Source organism: Pan troglodytes, chromosome 12 (assembly GCF_028858775.2).
Source record: "Pan troglodytes isolate AG18354 chromosome 12, NHGRI_mPanTro3-v2.0_pri, whole genome shotgun sequence".
Taxonomy (NCBI): Eukaryota; Metazoa; Chordata; class Mammalia; order Primates; family Hominidae; genus Pan; species Pan troglodytes.
This window is the reverse complement of record NC_072410.2, coordinates 50,834,629-50,850,691: the sequence shown is the minus strand read 5'-3', so window position 1 is coordinate 50,850,691 and position 16,063 is coordinate 50,834,629. Positions and strand designations below refer to the sequence as shown.

At 38.2% G+C, this 16,063-nt stretch overlaps 1 long non-coding RNA gene across 1 annotated transcript in view; it reads left to right on the top strand.

Annotated features, from left to right (window-relative positions):
* The first annotated feature begins 1,640 nt into the window (after positions 1-1,640).
* Positions 1,641-16,063, top strand: part of LOC129143142 (uncharacterized) — a 106,388-nt gene continuing 91,965 nt past the window's right edge. The window contains exons 1-2 of the long non-coding RNA XR_008546277.1: positions 1,641-1,787; positions 7,791-7,845. This is a non-coding gene — a long non-coding RNA (uncharacterized LOC129143142). The remainder of the gene's footprint in view (positions 1,788-7,790; positions 7,846-16,063) is intronic.

Sequence of the window (16,063 nt, the reverse complement as noted above, 5' to 3'; positions counted from 1 at the left end):
CCCTGCACTAATGCTGTTCTCAGGTGGTTCCCACACCTGGGCCTCCCCATTACCTCTCAGCTTGCCTGCAGCAGGCAAAAAGCAGCTGGCTGCTTATCCCCACCGGAGCACACATTCAGAACCATTTGTCAGCCTCGGAGTCTTCCCAAACCCAGCACTTAGGGGCAGGGGCAGGGGCGTAGGAAACCCAGCTGATCTGCAAACATACACAAAGCCTGCAGCCGGTCTTTCCTCTGCTCGCCCAGGTAGGAACCCTAGAGCCTTTGTGCTTGGAGGACTTGGAGAGGCTCCCTCCTCAGCTCCGTGTGTCCTGTGAGCAAAACTGCAATCCATGCAGGACCAATGGAAGCTGGTCCATCTCTCTTTGTCCATTACTTATTTTACATCCAGAAAACGTTCCCTTATATCTGATTCTACTTCTTCAGGTCCCATTCCCCAGAGAGGTGGAGAACACTGTCTCCATCCTCACAAATCTGGCCCCGACTCAGTCGGTAGCCAGGGGCCTGGCTCAGTCTCTTTTGTTCACTCTCTCTCCTGAACCCCTCTCCCCCAGGTAACTCCCCCTTGTCGGTAGCCTTCCCTGGTCAGCTAGGGGCTGCCCAAAGGACTCCACTGGGGCCTGAAAGCTTTTCCTCACCTCCAGGGCAGAAGCGAAGGGCTGCCCATAAAGTGGGGAGGCATCCAGCCCCCACCTCCAGGCTTCCCGCAGCCTCACTGAGCGTCAACCTCGCTGAAACCCCTGTACGCCCCTGGCCTCAGGCGCATTTCTGAGGGGCAGCTTTTATCTTCCTCCCTTTATCTCTTTGCTCTTTTGGTGGCCTTCCTGAGTCCCTCCTCCTCACCCCACTCAGGACACCAAGGAATAAAGGTTCTATCAAACCATCTGGCTCAAGATGCATGCGGTAAGTAAGGAGTGGGGTACATTGCAGTGGTTCTAAACCCTAACGGGGCTCAGCCATTACCCGAGGGGCTGGTGTCAGACTGGATTCTCTGGCCCCATGTCCCATGATTATGAGTGGGTAGATCTCGAGTAGGACCTGCACCCTCACCCAAGGTCACATCTCTTGTCTTCGAGCCCTGTGTTCAGCTGCACGGTAAGGGAACAGAGGGAAGAGATGAGGCCGTGCTCTTTAGGAAGTTCACCTGCTCTGCGGCTGCGCACACATGAAACCACTTAGCATAGTCAGAGAGCACTGATTAAACCGCCCAGCACTACACGGGGCAGTGAGTTGACTGCCTGCTCAGGGGAGGTGAGGGGAGCATTCAAAGGTGGCTTCATCGATGAGGCAGGACTTGGGCTGGATCTGGGGGCCTGGCAGAACCTGACTTGATGAAGGGAGAAGCAGATACATCCAGGCACGGGGACCGGGGCTCCACGGCTCTGGGGGAAAAAGTGCCAACAGCGGTGTTTCAGACACCGTGGCAGGCTGATGGATGGGCCATTGGAGGGATTAGCAAATGAAGAGGACACAGAGAAGGAAAGGACAGAGAAGAAGAAAGAGTGCTGATATGGCTTGGCTCTGTGTCTCCGCCCAAATCTCATCTCAAACTGTCATCCCCACACGTCAAGGGAGGAACCTGGTGGGAGGTGATTGGATCATAGGAGCAGTTTCCCCCATGCTGTTCTCGTGATGGTGAGTGAATTCTCACGAGATCCGAGGGTTTTAAAAGTGGCAGTTTTTCCTGTGCTCACACTTCTCTTCCTTCTTGCCGCCATGTAAGATTTGTCTGCTTCCCCTTCCGCCGTGATTGTATGTTTCCTGAGGCCTCCCCAACCATGTGGAACTGTGAGTCAATTAAACCTCCTCCTTTTATAAATTAGCCAGTCTCGGATATGTATTTACAGTAGTATGAGAATGGACTAAGACAAGTGGACTCCCCGAAAGGCTGGGATGAAATGTTTCAAATATCTAGGTCAACCCTAAATTCTGAGTTCTGATACCATTTTTCTCTTTCAGTCATTAGGGTTAGAGTGAAAACGTGCTCTTTAGGAAGTTCACCTGCTCTGCGGCTGCACACACATGAAACTACTTCCCAGGTTTGGGAGAGGAGCATGGCCAAGAGTGGTCCTGGGCACTGGGACCTAGGCAGGGTATCCTGCAGCCCCAGATCACCCTTTGCTTGGCACCAGCCCCCAATGTCAGCCTTTCCTACCAGGGCAGCTGACCTCCAACCACCTAAGTACTGTGCAGACCCACTTCTTATTTTTCTACTGAAGTGTTTAATCTTTTCTTATTGATTGATGTAAGTCCTCTCGCATTTGCATTCTCTCTCTCTCTCTCTTTCTCTCCACCCCCACAACTGCTTTCACTATTGTTGCCTGTTTCACTGTCTTGTCCTTTATGCAAGATTCTCATTCTTGCTGCTCAGGTATAATTCCCTAGCAGTAAATACATTTAGGAGATTATATTGCACAGTGGTTAAGAAACTATGCTCTGCAGCTACTCAGTTTGGGTTCAAAATCTATCTCCACTATTCATTAGCTATGTAACTTTGGGTGAGTTACTTAACCTCTCTGTGCCTCAGTTTCCTCACATTTGAAATGGGGATAATAATAGTACTTTCTTCATGCAGTTGTTGAGAGGATTAAGTGAGAAAATTGTTGTAATGTTTAGCATAATGTTGAACACATAATCAATGTTCAAGTGAGAATTATTACTCTAAAATGGAATATATTGATCCTTTGTTTGTCATTTGTTACAAATGTACTAAGAATCAACTGCCCTCTGGGGTCGGTGGCGACTGTTAACTGCAGGCTCTAAGTTTTGCTGAGCTTCAAAGATTGGGGTAGTTTTGCTTATGAGACAAAGCAGGGAAGAGCTGAACTGCTCTGCATAATAGAAAGGGAAGAATTTGGAAGTGGAGGACTTCTGGAAGGCAGAGTGAGGAGGAGAGATGGAAATGAGAGAGGAAGAGGTAAGAGTGAAAGAAAAACATGAGCAAGTTCCAGAATATGATGCTTCCCCAGGACTCTCAAACCTTCAGAGAAGCCCACTGGAGGCTTGGTGCAAATGTGATTCTTTTGGTCTGATTTCTGCACTCCAGATGACATGAAGTGACATCAAAGCATGAAGCTGGGGGACATCAGAGCCAGTTATCCTTGGGTTTCCCTTGCTCCCTTAACTGATAAACCCAAACCATCAAGATGCCTAGGAGAACCAGGAGTTGATATTTGGATTATGCAAATAATTTTGAACCCAGTTTACCGTTAGGCTATGCATTTTCTCTGTGGTTGTGGTGGACACTGTGATATGCCTCCCAGATCTCCTTCTGGGACTGCAGAGCTTGCTCACCCAGTTGCAGAGAGTGCTGCTCACAAAAAGTTCTCAGTGGTTAGCCAACTTGCTCAAGATCACACGTGTAATAGCCATCCAATGTAACAAATTATTCCCAAGCAGAAGCCTAAAACATTTGTTGTCTTGAAGTCTGTGGGTTGGGAACATGGGAACAGCTTATCTGGGTGGTTCTGGTCTCTCATGAGGTAATAGTCAAGAGTTAGCCAGGGCTGCTGTCATCTGAAAGTTTGACTAGGGCTGGAGGATTGGCTTTTAAAGGTGCTCACTCAAATAGCTATAGGCACAAGGTCTTGGTTTCTCACCCAAGGGGCTCTATGGAGGGCTACCTGTGTGTCCCCACAACATGGCAGCCTTTCTTCCTTCAAAAGGGAAGTCCAGGAAGAAGCTGCTATGTCTTTTATGACCTAGCCTTGGAAGTCACATGCCATCACTTCTGCCACATGCTATTTGATAGAGGTGACTCACAAAGACGTCCAGTCCTCCTGCAAAGGGAGAGGAATTAGAGCTTCCCAATTCGTGGACATATTTTTAAACCACCACAATCCTGCATTCCTAGAGGAACCCATATATCCAATTTATGGTCACCCAAGAATGTAAAGGCCAGGGCCCTTCCCCCAATTCAGGACAACTCTGAAGAGCCATACCAGCTTCAGAGCTCCCTGTGGGGTCAGCTGAAGCCTTCATTGAGATACAACACAGCTCAACTTCCCACTGCCCAATCCTTCCTTTCCTTTCATTTCCTTCCTTCCTCCTTTCTTTTCCTTTCCTTTCCTTCCTTCCTTTCCTCCCTCCCTCCCTCCTTCCTTCTTCCCTCCCTCCCTCCTTCCTTCTTTCCTTTCTTCCTTCCTTCCTTCCTTCCTTCCTTCCTTCCTCCTTCCCTCCCTCCCTTCCTTCACTCTTCCTTCCTTTTCACATGTGATGTTCCCAAGAGCACCCTCTGATCAACCTGCTACCCTCTGATTTCCACCTCAGAGTCAGCTTCCTAGATAACACACCTGTAAAAATGGTGGTTGGGTTAATGTGCTGACGTATTTTTCTAGTGTTAAATCTAGCAATCTCTTTCTTTTTGGATTCTGCCCTGTGGGAGTGTTTAGAAAGGCCTTCCAATCCTGAGATGAGATAAATACCTAAATTTTGTTCTAGGTAATTTATGATTTCAAATATAATTGGAGGTTTTAGAACATGTCTTGTGAGATTGGGATCTAATTTCACTTTTTTTTCAGTGTTTCATCAATTGTCCTAGCACCAGTTTTTTAAAATAAGTTTTCTACTGACTTTAAATAACACCTTTACATATGTACTAAATTCCACCATATAATTGAGTTTCTTTCTGAGTTTTTTATTCTACTCTAGACTCCAGCCAATTTTTTGATTGTTATATTTTTGAGGTAGATTCTAATATCTAAAAGTACAAGCCATTTTTCTTCTCTTTCAATATTGTCATGAGTTTATTCTTTTAGGATAATTATAGAGTCAATTTGACAAGTGCTCCACCTCCCAAAACTGCACTGAGATTTTGATTGGAATGTATTAAATTTATTGATGTCAGTTCTTCCAGAATATCTTTATAATATTAAAACTAACTTCCCATCAAAGGACATATGTCTACTTATTAAAGTTTTGTTTGAAATGTTTTTTAAAGTTCTTTCTGGTATGGTTGTGTGTATGGAAGGGTATGCATGGGGAAGCATGTATGTGATCCTGTATGAGGGGTTATTTGTGTGTATGGAAGGGTATGCATGGGGAAGCATGTATGTGATCCTGTATGAGGGGTTATGTGTGTGTAGGATGTGTGCACATGTGTGTTTACATGGATCTCATTGTGCTTATTAAGCTTATTGCTAGATATGTTATGGCTTTTACTGCTATTGGTGATACATTTTTTTTTTCACTATGCCTCCTAGTTTGTTATTTTTAGTGTATAGGAAAGATTTGAGATCTATGTATCTATTTTTGTTAATAAGCCACTGTCCCTTCTGTTTCTAATATTTTTCTAATTGCTTTGCTTTGGTTTTCTTAGGTAAACAATATTATAATCTGCAAATAGTGGCATTTTTCTCTTCCACTTCAATATTTAGACCAACAAAGAGGAAAGCATGACCCTCAAGAGGAAGAACACATATTTGCCTTGTGCTAGTTTTGTTTCCTTTTTGCACACAAGTACTATATGTACATAGTTCAAAATTTTTTTAATTAAACTGACTTGAAATGCAACCATCTATCTTAACATTTGTATTTTCTTTTCCGATTATTTTCTATGCAAATTTATATGTGTATATATTTTAAAATATGAATTTATAGATATAAAAGTAGACGTTATTTGTAACGTGGATTTTAAACTTTCTATATTATGAAAGCATTTTCAGGAACATAAATATATCTATACCATACTTTCATATTGCTGTTATGTCTTTGAATTGTAATTTATTCAATTAAGCTTCTATTTTAGGACATTGAAATTGTCTCCAATTTTTAGTATTCTAAATAGACTTACAATATACTTCCTTTTTAGAATAGTCTAATTACTGTGTCCTTCCCCTGTCCCAGTTAGGATAAATTCCTAAAAATGAAATTGGTGAGTCAAATGATATACATATTCTAAAAAATATTTGATTTACGCCATATTGTCCTACCAACAGTTATAAGGGGATTTATAATTTTGTTCGTTTTGTTGGAGCTTGCCTCATCTTCACTCTCACTAACTGATTTTATCATTCTTTTTCATCTTTGCCCATCTGAAAAAAAAAAGAGGCATCTTATTTCAATGTGAGTTTCTTTGATTACTAGGCAGATTGAATACAGTTGGAAATTGTATCCTTCTTTTGAGACAAACTTACATAGTTGTCTAGATTTAGATTTTAAGAGGGGTGATTATGTAATTTTGTTATTAAATTTTCAGCATTCCATGCATATAAACAATATTAACCCCTTTTTGTTAGACATATGGCAAATATTTTTCACAGTTTACATTATGACATAATAGCCATATAAAATCACATAGTAAATATCTGTGTATTCTGTCACATGGTCTTATGAAATATCAAGAACTCGTCAATTCATCTCAGAAAAAAACTTTTAAAAAAAGCAGCAAAACACTTCCATTATAATTGATGTACTCTGTGTTCTTCCTCACGATTGGATTTCCATTACTCCCTTCCAAATCTAATCACTATCCTAATATTTTTGTCTATCATTCCCATGCATGTTTTAATAGCAGTACAATATATATGTGTATCCATAATTGATGTATATGATAACTGTTTTTTGTGTTTCATATTTTGAAACATTACATAAATGGAATCATACTGTAATCTGTGTCCTTCCGTAATTTGTTTTGTTCAACATTATGTTTTAGAAATGTATTCATATTGAAATATCAGCTTTAATTCATTCATTTTAATGGAGGCATTATACTCTATTTTAGTTTTTTTTTCTTTTTTTTTCTTTTTTTTTATTATACTTTAAGTTTTAGGGTACATGTGCACCTTGTGCAGGTTAGTTACATATGTATACATGTGCCATGCTGGTGCGCTGCACCCACTAACTCGTCATCTAGCATTAGGTATATCTCCCAATGCTATCCCTCCCCCCTCCCCCCACCCCACCACAGTCCCCAGAGTATGATATTCCCCTTCCTGTGTCCATGTGATCTCAATGTTCAATTCCCACCTATGAGTGAGAATATGCGGTGTTTGGTTTTTTGTTCTTGCGATAGTTTACTGAGAATGATGGTTTCCAATTTTATAAGCGTACCACAATTTATCCCTTTTCCTGTATTAGGCACATAGGGTTTTTTCTAAATTTTTATTAGAAGAACAACATTGCAATGAACATTATTGTACATGACTCTTTATGCAAGAGTTTCTCCAGGCATATGCCAATACGTGAACTGTCTGCATAACTATGTACACATTTTCAGAGTTCCCAGATAGTGCCAAATAGTTTCCACAAGCAGTGGTACCATTTTACTCTCTTACGAATACTGTCTTTTTCACCCCAATTTCTAGTATTATCAGACTTTATATTTTGACAATGTTATGGGTGAAAAGTGGTATCTCATTGTTTTATTTTTACATCTCCCTCATTGCAAGTGACTTTGGTTCTCTTTTCATGCACTCATTGGCCATCAGGGTTCCCTCTAAGGCAAATCCTTACATGGTTTGCCAATTCTATTTTTCCTTCCCATTGAATTGCAGTATTCCTTTATAACTATACATGTTGCAGATTGTTCTACTGTCTCTGGTTGGCTTAATAAATTTGCATGGTGTCTTTGTCTCAAACCTTAATGTAATCTCACTTATCAGTCTTCTTCTTCAGAGTTTGGGCTGTGTGTGTTTGTTTTAAATACGTCTTTCCTTACCCAAAGATCACAAAGATAGTCTATACTTTCTTTTAAAAATTAAAAACTTTTGCTTTTCATATTTAGATCATTAATATACTTAGAATTTATCTTTTATATGGTGTGACATAGAGATTTAATTTTATTCTTTCCAGATGGATAACCTGCTCTCCCAGAACCATTTATGAAATAGTTCATCCTTTGCCACTGGTAAGTTACTGCCTTTTTTGGCATATCAATTTTCTGTATCTGAGTGATTCTGTTTCTGTGATCTCTGTCCTGCCCGACTGCTCTCCTTGCCAGTTCCTCCAATACCACATTATATGAATCAGACCTTTATGGTGTCTTGATGCATGATCAAAAAAGTTCCTGTGCAGGTTTTTTTTTTTTCCAAAGTTGTTTTTTAAAATGTAGTCAAATATAACATTTTCCCACTTATATTTAGTTTTGTGTTTGGAAAGGTATGCCCCACCCAAGATTGCATAAATGTCAGAGGGACAATGTATAAATAGTTGATAGCTTTTTCCATCCTTCTCTGTGCCAAAGACTATTCCGTATCTGTTTACTTAGATTCCTGTTTCTTTATCATGTTTACAAAGAATTGGTAGAAAGAGCTGCAGAATCCGAAGGAGCTAGAAAAGAGGTAGGGAGACTTTAAATAGAAAGAGAAATAATTCTAGTAAAAGAAAAAAGTCTATCTACAGGAGAGGGAAGAAGAAGACAGACTTGAGCCATGAATTCTCAGTTTTGGAAGTTTTTGTTGGAAGTTTAAGGGTGGAATAAGGACAGAATTTTGTAGCTACCAGTTGCTATGCATGTGGAGGACACAGAGAATCGCAGAGATGTGGGGAAAGTTTTTTAAATGTTTTGTGGTTCATCAAGAATATTATTCTCTTATGCATGTGTATACTATCACTACAGCGCATTGGTGTTTACTAGAGAGAGAAAAGATTTAAAGGTCTCTCAACTATGTTTTTCTGTATGACGGTTTGAATGTTATTCTGTATAGACTGTTTGACTCTTATTCCATGTTGAGACTGAACTGTAAGCTGCCCAGGTTTTATTTCAATAAGTAAAATTCACCCATTTGTTTTTCAATCTTTCATAATTCAATTTACGATTTATTTTAATATGTAACAAATGTACATAGTAGAAAAGAGATGTCCCTCTCATGCCTGCTCTCCAGTCTCCAATTTATCTTCTTCAGAGGCAAATTGGATGACCAGTTTCTTAGGTAATTTTCAGATTTTTTTTCCACATAGAATGATGCACTATATAAAGTGTTTTATATGTTTTTGTCTCCACTGAACACTTTATTTGGAGATCATTCCTCATCAGTGATGCATAAAAGTCTTCCTTCATATTTTGAAGAACAGCATCATATTTTATTATATGGACACAGCAGTGGATTTATTCAGTCCTTTGTAGTGGGCCTTTAAGTTTGTCCAGTGCTTTACTGCTGTAACTGGTATGTTGAACAAGCATGACTCATGACATCATCAAAAGACAACTTTTTCTTCTATCATTGCTTTACAAGTATTTCTTTAGGATAATACTTCCTGCCTTTGTTTGAAAATATTGGCTTTTCTCATGATTTTTCCCTTTTAGTAAAAAACACAGCATCAATTCAGAAGTTAGATCTATTCCTATGTAATAAAACACTGAACTTGACCTACTGTTACATCTTTCCCCCTCTGGCAGGAAACCTGCAGTGGGGAAAGGGCCTTGTCTACCTGCCTCTCTTCCCTGCATCATCCCCCCACTAGTTGCTGTTCCATTACCCAGTGAGGGTCAAGGTGGGGCTGTTGGGGAGTGAGAAAGGAAAGGTGAAGGGAAGAAATCGTTGTTGTCATTTGGCTGAATGATTCTGAATTCTCTGCTTCTGATGGATGGCTCATGCTGCCTCCTTCTCTTATGGAGCTTTTTGGGAGTTTTGGAGGCAGCTCTTCCCTACAGTTCTTCTGATCTGTTCCTGATGGTCTTTTGGGACTCCTTGGCATGGGCATGTGGAGGTATCTCCAACCTTGCTCCACCAAATTCTTCTTGGTCTTATTGAACCAGACCCAGGGAAACCTTGGGCTGGTCCTACCTTGGGCACATGGCCCATATCTGGTCTTGGAAACACTCATCTGTCCCTTGACCGAGGTGTCCCTGGTCCCAACACAGCAGTGATTGCAGGGCTCTGCCACTAAAAGTACAAGGCAGCCCTTCTTTGTCTTCTGGATTTCATAGAAGACTCAATCCCTGGCCCCAGGCCAGTTTAGCACCCTCAAGTCCAGCGTGGGCATTGGTCTTCTGTGTCTCTCACTGCTGGAAGTTCCTCTTGAACTTATCCAAGAGATTCTGTGCAACCTCCCTTCCTAGTTGTCATGGTAGGCTCCCACGCTGCTCCCCTAAAGGTACAGTGAGGACCCCATAAAAACAATAGCTCTAAAGAATTCCTTCCCCAAGTCTCCCACCCTGGCGGTCTCTGACCTTGTTTTCATCCTTGATCTGGCTGAGTAACCCAAGAATCATTGCACAGATTCTAGGCCAAATTCCTTTGTCCATCTACAGTAACAGAGGGAGTCTATGACACATTCACTCTGGTGTCCTGAGCCAAGAAGATTTCCATGCTAGTATCTTGTTATAATATCATAAATAACACTGCCATTAATATTCTTGTCCAAAGATATTTATTTGTGCACATGGACCGGTATATCTACATGAATTGCCAGATGAATTAACAGAAAAGAAATGGTAGGGCCAAAGCGTATGAGCATCCTTTTATTTTACTAGATATTGCCAAATAGCCATCCAAAGAGTTACACAAATTTTCTCTTCACAAAAAATGTATGAGTACCTGTTTCCCACCCCCTTGATTAGCTTCATATTTACATCTACCTGGATTTATTCTGATATAAATCATATTTTAACTCCTCACATATACTCCAGTCCCACATATATTAAACAGTAAATTCAAGTGTATTTACTGAATAAATGTATCTTTTCCCCACTGAAATGCCACTTTGATCTTGCAATACATTCTTGAATATTTCTGGACTTTTTCTGGGCTTTGTGTTTTGTTCCAACTGATGTGTTTTGTCTATTCCTGTCCTAGTTCCATATGATTGTGATTATTGCAACTTTATTATACATTTTAATATTTGGTAGGAAAACTCCCATTTCATTACTCTCCTTTTTCAAAAATTCCCTAAATCTTCTCAAAATTTATTCTTTCAATGACTTGTAGAATCAATTTGCCTAGCTCTAAAAAAAATCCATATGGATTTCTATGAAGATCACAAAAAATTTATAATTTGTGAGAAATTGGAAACTTCCCAGTATTAAATGTTCCCAAATGAGAACGTAATAGTCTCATTAGTTATTTTTTAAAATTTTATCATTCAAATGAGCTTTGTAATTTTATTCATACAATCTATTCCTGTCTATTTCTGTAAACCTAAATATGTATGACATTGCATATTTGTTACTATTGTATTAAATCATTTTCCCATTAATTTTTAGTTACTATTGACATATAAAAATCTTATTTTTGAACAATCTTTCTAGTCATTTTTAGCTTGTTTTCTTGGGCTTTCTAAATAGGTAATCATATTATCTGTAAGTAATGATAACATTACTAACTCCATTCTAACATCTATACTACTTATTTGAATTTTGTTTAATTCCCAAGGTTTTCATGGCTACCACAAAATTAAATTTGTAAAATTCACATCTATTAATGTCTCCAAATCTTGACAAAAGTTGTGAGGATACATGCCAAAATGTTAACCGTAGTTATTTTGTCATAACTTCTGTATTTTGGTAATATTTACAGTAAATATCAGCAAAGTCAGCAAAACTAATTTCTGCAATTAATTTGAATCTATATTTTTGTAGTTATCCAAGTCAAGAATGAAAAGAGTATCTACTCTTCTACTTCTAGTGATGATGAATTAACAGAGATAGGATTTGCCCTCCAACCTAAACAATTAGAAGTTGAAATAAATGAAATGACTATTTTTAGATATTGGACAATAGGCAGCTGAGCATTATGATTCCTGAAGAAAGAAAAACAAATGACGAGATCCCTATGATTGCACTGGGCCTGTAAGCTCTCCAGACCATCAAACAGGGAAGGGATTCCAAGATGTGAATGGCAGTCTCACAAAGTTGAGGAAATAATTACCAGGTGTAGTAAGCCATGTAGCAAAAGAGCTTGAAAGATATACATAAAGGTGCCCTTTGGTCTTTGATGAAATACTAAGGTGGTTATAGAATGAAGCTTCATGAGACTGGGAAAAGAATAATCAGGGAGCCACAAGCTGAACAATTCTAAGAGATCAAACAGGGATGGGAGATTCCTTATTGAACATGCAAAGCATTCAGTAGAGATCCTAAAAGAATCACATCTTAGTAGTAGGACTAAGTTAGCCCTAAAGGCCCACCAGAAAAATGCTTAAAAATAGTCTGTGAAAAGATAAAACTGAACCACTAGTACCTTAACTACCTACTATAACAAAGCTCAATGCTATTTAAAGGAAGACAACAAAATCCAGACTCTCAACAATGTATCAGCATTGATACATTGCCCAGCCTCCAATTAAAAATTTTTAGACATGAAAAGAAGCAGAAAATGTAATCCATAACCAGAAAAAAATCACTCACTGGTGACATAGGTTTAAAGATACAGAAGGTATCAATGATGGAATTGTCAAAGGTTGCTTAAGCAGCTATTATGAATATATTCAAAAATTTAAACAAGAGATATGAAAATAGTGAGTGGAGACAATGGAAGATATATATATACACATATACATACATACATACACAAACATACACATATCTGAAATGAAAATTATACTGGGTGGAATCAATAGAATATTAGAAACAGCAGAAGAAAATTAGTGAGCTTGAAGGCATAACAATGGAAACTATACAAATGAAGCACAGAGAGAAAACTGGGAAAAAATTAGCAGAGTCTCAGTGATGTGTGAGACAATATCAAGGGATCAAGGGTATAATGCGTACCCATTTGTTATTGGAGTGTCAGAAGGAAACAGGAGAGGTGCATAAAAGTACTCGAAGAAACTGACTGAAAAAAATTTAAATTTGATGAAAATTATAAACCCACAGACCCAGAAAGGTCAACAAACCCCAAGAAGGAGTAACACAAAGAGAACCACACCATTACAAAAATTTCCAAAAAGAGCTTTCATGGGTTTTCAGATTTCTTAATGACTTTTTAAAGAGAAAATCTTAAAGGCAGCCAGTGGAAAAAGAAACATTATATACAGATAAATATAAGCTTATCACAGACTTCTCATCAAAGACTATGCAAGCCAGAAAACAATGGAATGAAATCTTTAAAGCACTGAAACAATGGCTGAGCACCGTGGCTCAAGTCTGTAGTCTCAGCATTTTGGGAGGCCGAGGTAGGTGGATTGCTTCAGTGCAGGAGTTCAAGCCCAGCCTGGGCAACATGGCAAAAAATATAACAACAACAACAACAACAAAATAGCTGGAGGCTGAGGTGGGAGGATCCTTTGAGCCTGGGAGGCAGAGGTTGCAGTGAACTGAGATGGTGCCACTACACTCCAGCCTATGCAACAGAGTGAGACTCTGTCTCAACAAAACAAACCAAGACAAAAACAACAAAAAATAAAGCACTGCAGCAAGGTGTCAACCTAGAATTTTAAATCCAGTTAATACTTATTTTTTAAATGTAAGTACAGTTAAGTCATTTTCAGAGAAAAACTGAGATAATTCATCATCTATAGGCTTTCACTACAGGAAATATTAGAGGAAGTAGTTCAAGTGGAAGAAAAATATATCAGATGGAAAATTGGGATCACATCAAGGAATGCAGAACACTGGAAAGGGTAAATACATGGATAAATATAAAATGCGTTTTCTCATTTTAAAAATTTCTTTAAAATACAATTAATTGTTTAAGCAAAAAAAAAGTAGCAATGCCTTACAGGATTTAAATCTATGAGGAGGTAAAAATATATGACAACAAAAGCACAAGAGATGAGGAACTAGAAGTACATCATAAGATTTTACATAATACATGAAAAAGTATCATACCATTTCAAGATAGACTGTGATTAGTTTAAGAGACACATAATAAACACTAGTGCAATCTCTAAAAATGAAACAAGCATGGCTAATAAGGCAATAGTGGAGATGAAGTAAAATTATTAAAATGATTAACTCAAAAGATATAAAAAGAAAATGTGTAAATGAGACAGACAACAAAGAGTATGATGACAGCCTTCTGTACAACCATATTTATATCACATTTAATGTAAACGGTGTAAACCAGAGTTTGGCAAACTTCTTCTGTAAAGGCCTAGATAGTAAATATTTTAGGCTTTGTGGTCCATACAGTCTGTGTTGAAGCTACTCAACTCTGATATTGTGGAGTAAAAGCAGCCATAGACAATACATAAATGAATAATGTGGCCATGTTTAGTCCACAGGGTGTAGTTTGCTGACTCTTGATCTAAATGCTTCAAATAGAAGGCGGAGTTGTCAGTCTATGGAGAAAAGCAAACCCCAACTACATGCTGTAAACTATATTAAATATAAATTCACAGATAGTTGAAAAGTAAAAAGATGGAGAAAGATAAGCAATGTAAACATTAATCATAAGAAAGCTGGAGAGGCTATTTTAATATCAAGATTAACTCAAGAACAAATTATATGTGAGATAAAGATATTTCATAATGATGAAAGAGTAAGTTCATGAAAAAAATATAACAATCATAAATGTGCCTGCACCCAATAAAACAGCTTTGAAATAGATGAAACAAAGGCCAACAGACTGAAAGAAAAATTTGACAAATCCATAAGTATAATTAGAATTTTTAACACTTCTTTCCCAGTAATTGAAAGAATAAGTAGACAGAAAATCAGCAAGTCTATTGAAAACCCAAATAACACTATTAAGCAACACGATTGTTATGAACTGAATGTTTATGTCACCCTACCCCAAATGTTATGATGTTTGGAGGTGGGGCCTTTGGGGTAATTAGGTTTAGATGAGGTCTTGAGAGTAGATGATGGGATTATGTTTCCTGTAAGAAGAGGGAGAGACCAGAGACTTTCTGTCCACCATGTGAAGGCACAGCAAGAAGGTGGCTGTCTGAAAGCCAGTAAATGGCCCCTTACCAGGCACTGAGTCTGCTGGCACCTTGATCTTGAACTTCCCAGCCTCGAGAACTGTGAGGAATGTGTCTGTTGTTTAAGCCACTGAGTCTATGGTATTTTGTCATAGCAGCTCAAGGTGACTAAGACAATGACCTAATTGAAATTTATAGAAAATCTATACATCAACAAAACATATATCTTTTCAAAGGCATATGACACAGTCAGCAGACAGATCATATGCTCAGCCACTTATTCAAAAATCTCAATAAACTAGAAAAGGATTGAACTTTATAGAGTATGTTATCTGGAAACAATTGAACTAAACTAGAAATCAATAAAAGAAAGATATTTGGAAAACACCCAAGTGTTTGGAAATTAAACAAGTCATTTATAAATAACCAATGGACCAAAGAAGAAATTACATATACAATCACAAAATAGTTTGAAGAGAATGAAAATGAAAGAGGTCTATCAGATTCATGGTCTCTAGTTAAGGCAGTGCTTAGAGGTAAATTTATATCGCAAACTGTTTATATTAAAAAGAAGAAAGGGGATCACACGTCATCAGGATCTCCTGAGGCTGTGTCATGGGAAAAGAAAAATAAAGAAGAAGAAAGGTCCAAAATTAATAACATAACTAATCAGTCTAAGAATTTACAAAAAGAGGAAAAAAATTAAGCCTAAGGAAGTAGAAAACAGTGATATTAGTAAGAGCAGTAATCAAAGAAATAGGAAACAGAAAAACATGAGAGAAACTCAAAGCAAAAGTTGGTTCTTTGAAAAGAATTTTTCGAATTAGAAATCTCTAGCTAAATTTATCAAATTAAAGGAAGACACAAATGACCAACAGCAGGAATAAAAGAGGGGAAGTTAATTCAGATCTTATATACATTAAAGAGTCATAAAGGAATTTGGCTATGACAATAAATTTGACAACTTACAGGAAATACATAATTTTTGTAAGTAAGCAATCTGTTAAAAGTAGATTTAAAATTAAAAACAGTCACACAAAACACTAGGCTCAACTAGCTCACTCATGAATTCTATCAAATATTTAAGAAATAATATTTCCAATATAACTAATCAGATATAAACTCTTTCATAAAATAGAGGAAGAGGCCAGCATTACCGTAATACCAAACTAGATGCAGACATTGCAAAAAGAGAAAATAACAGGACAATATCCCTCACAACATAGACACGAAAATCCTCAACAAAACACTAGCAAATTGAATCCAGCAATATGTATAATGTCGAGCAAAGGAGGTTTATTTTTCCCAGGAATGTAAGG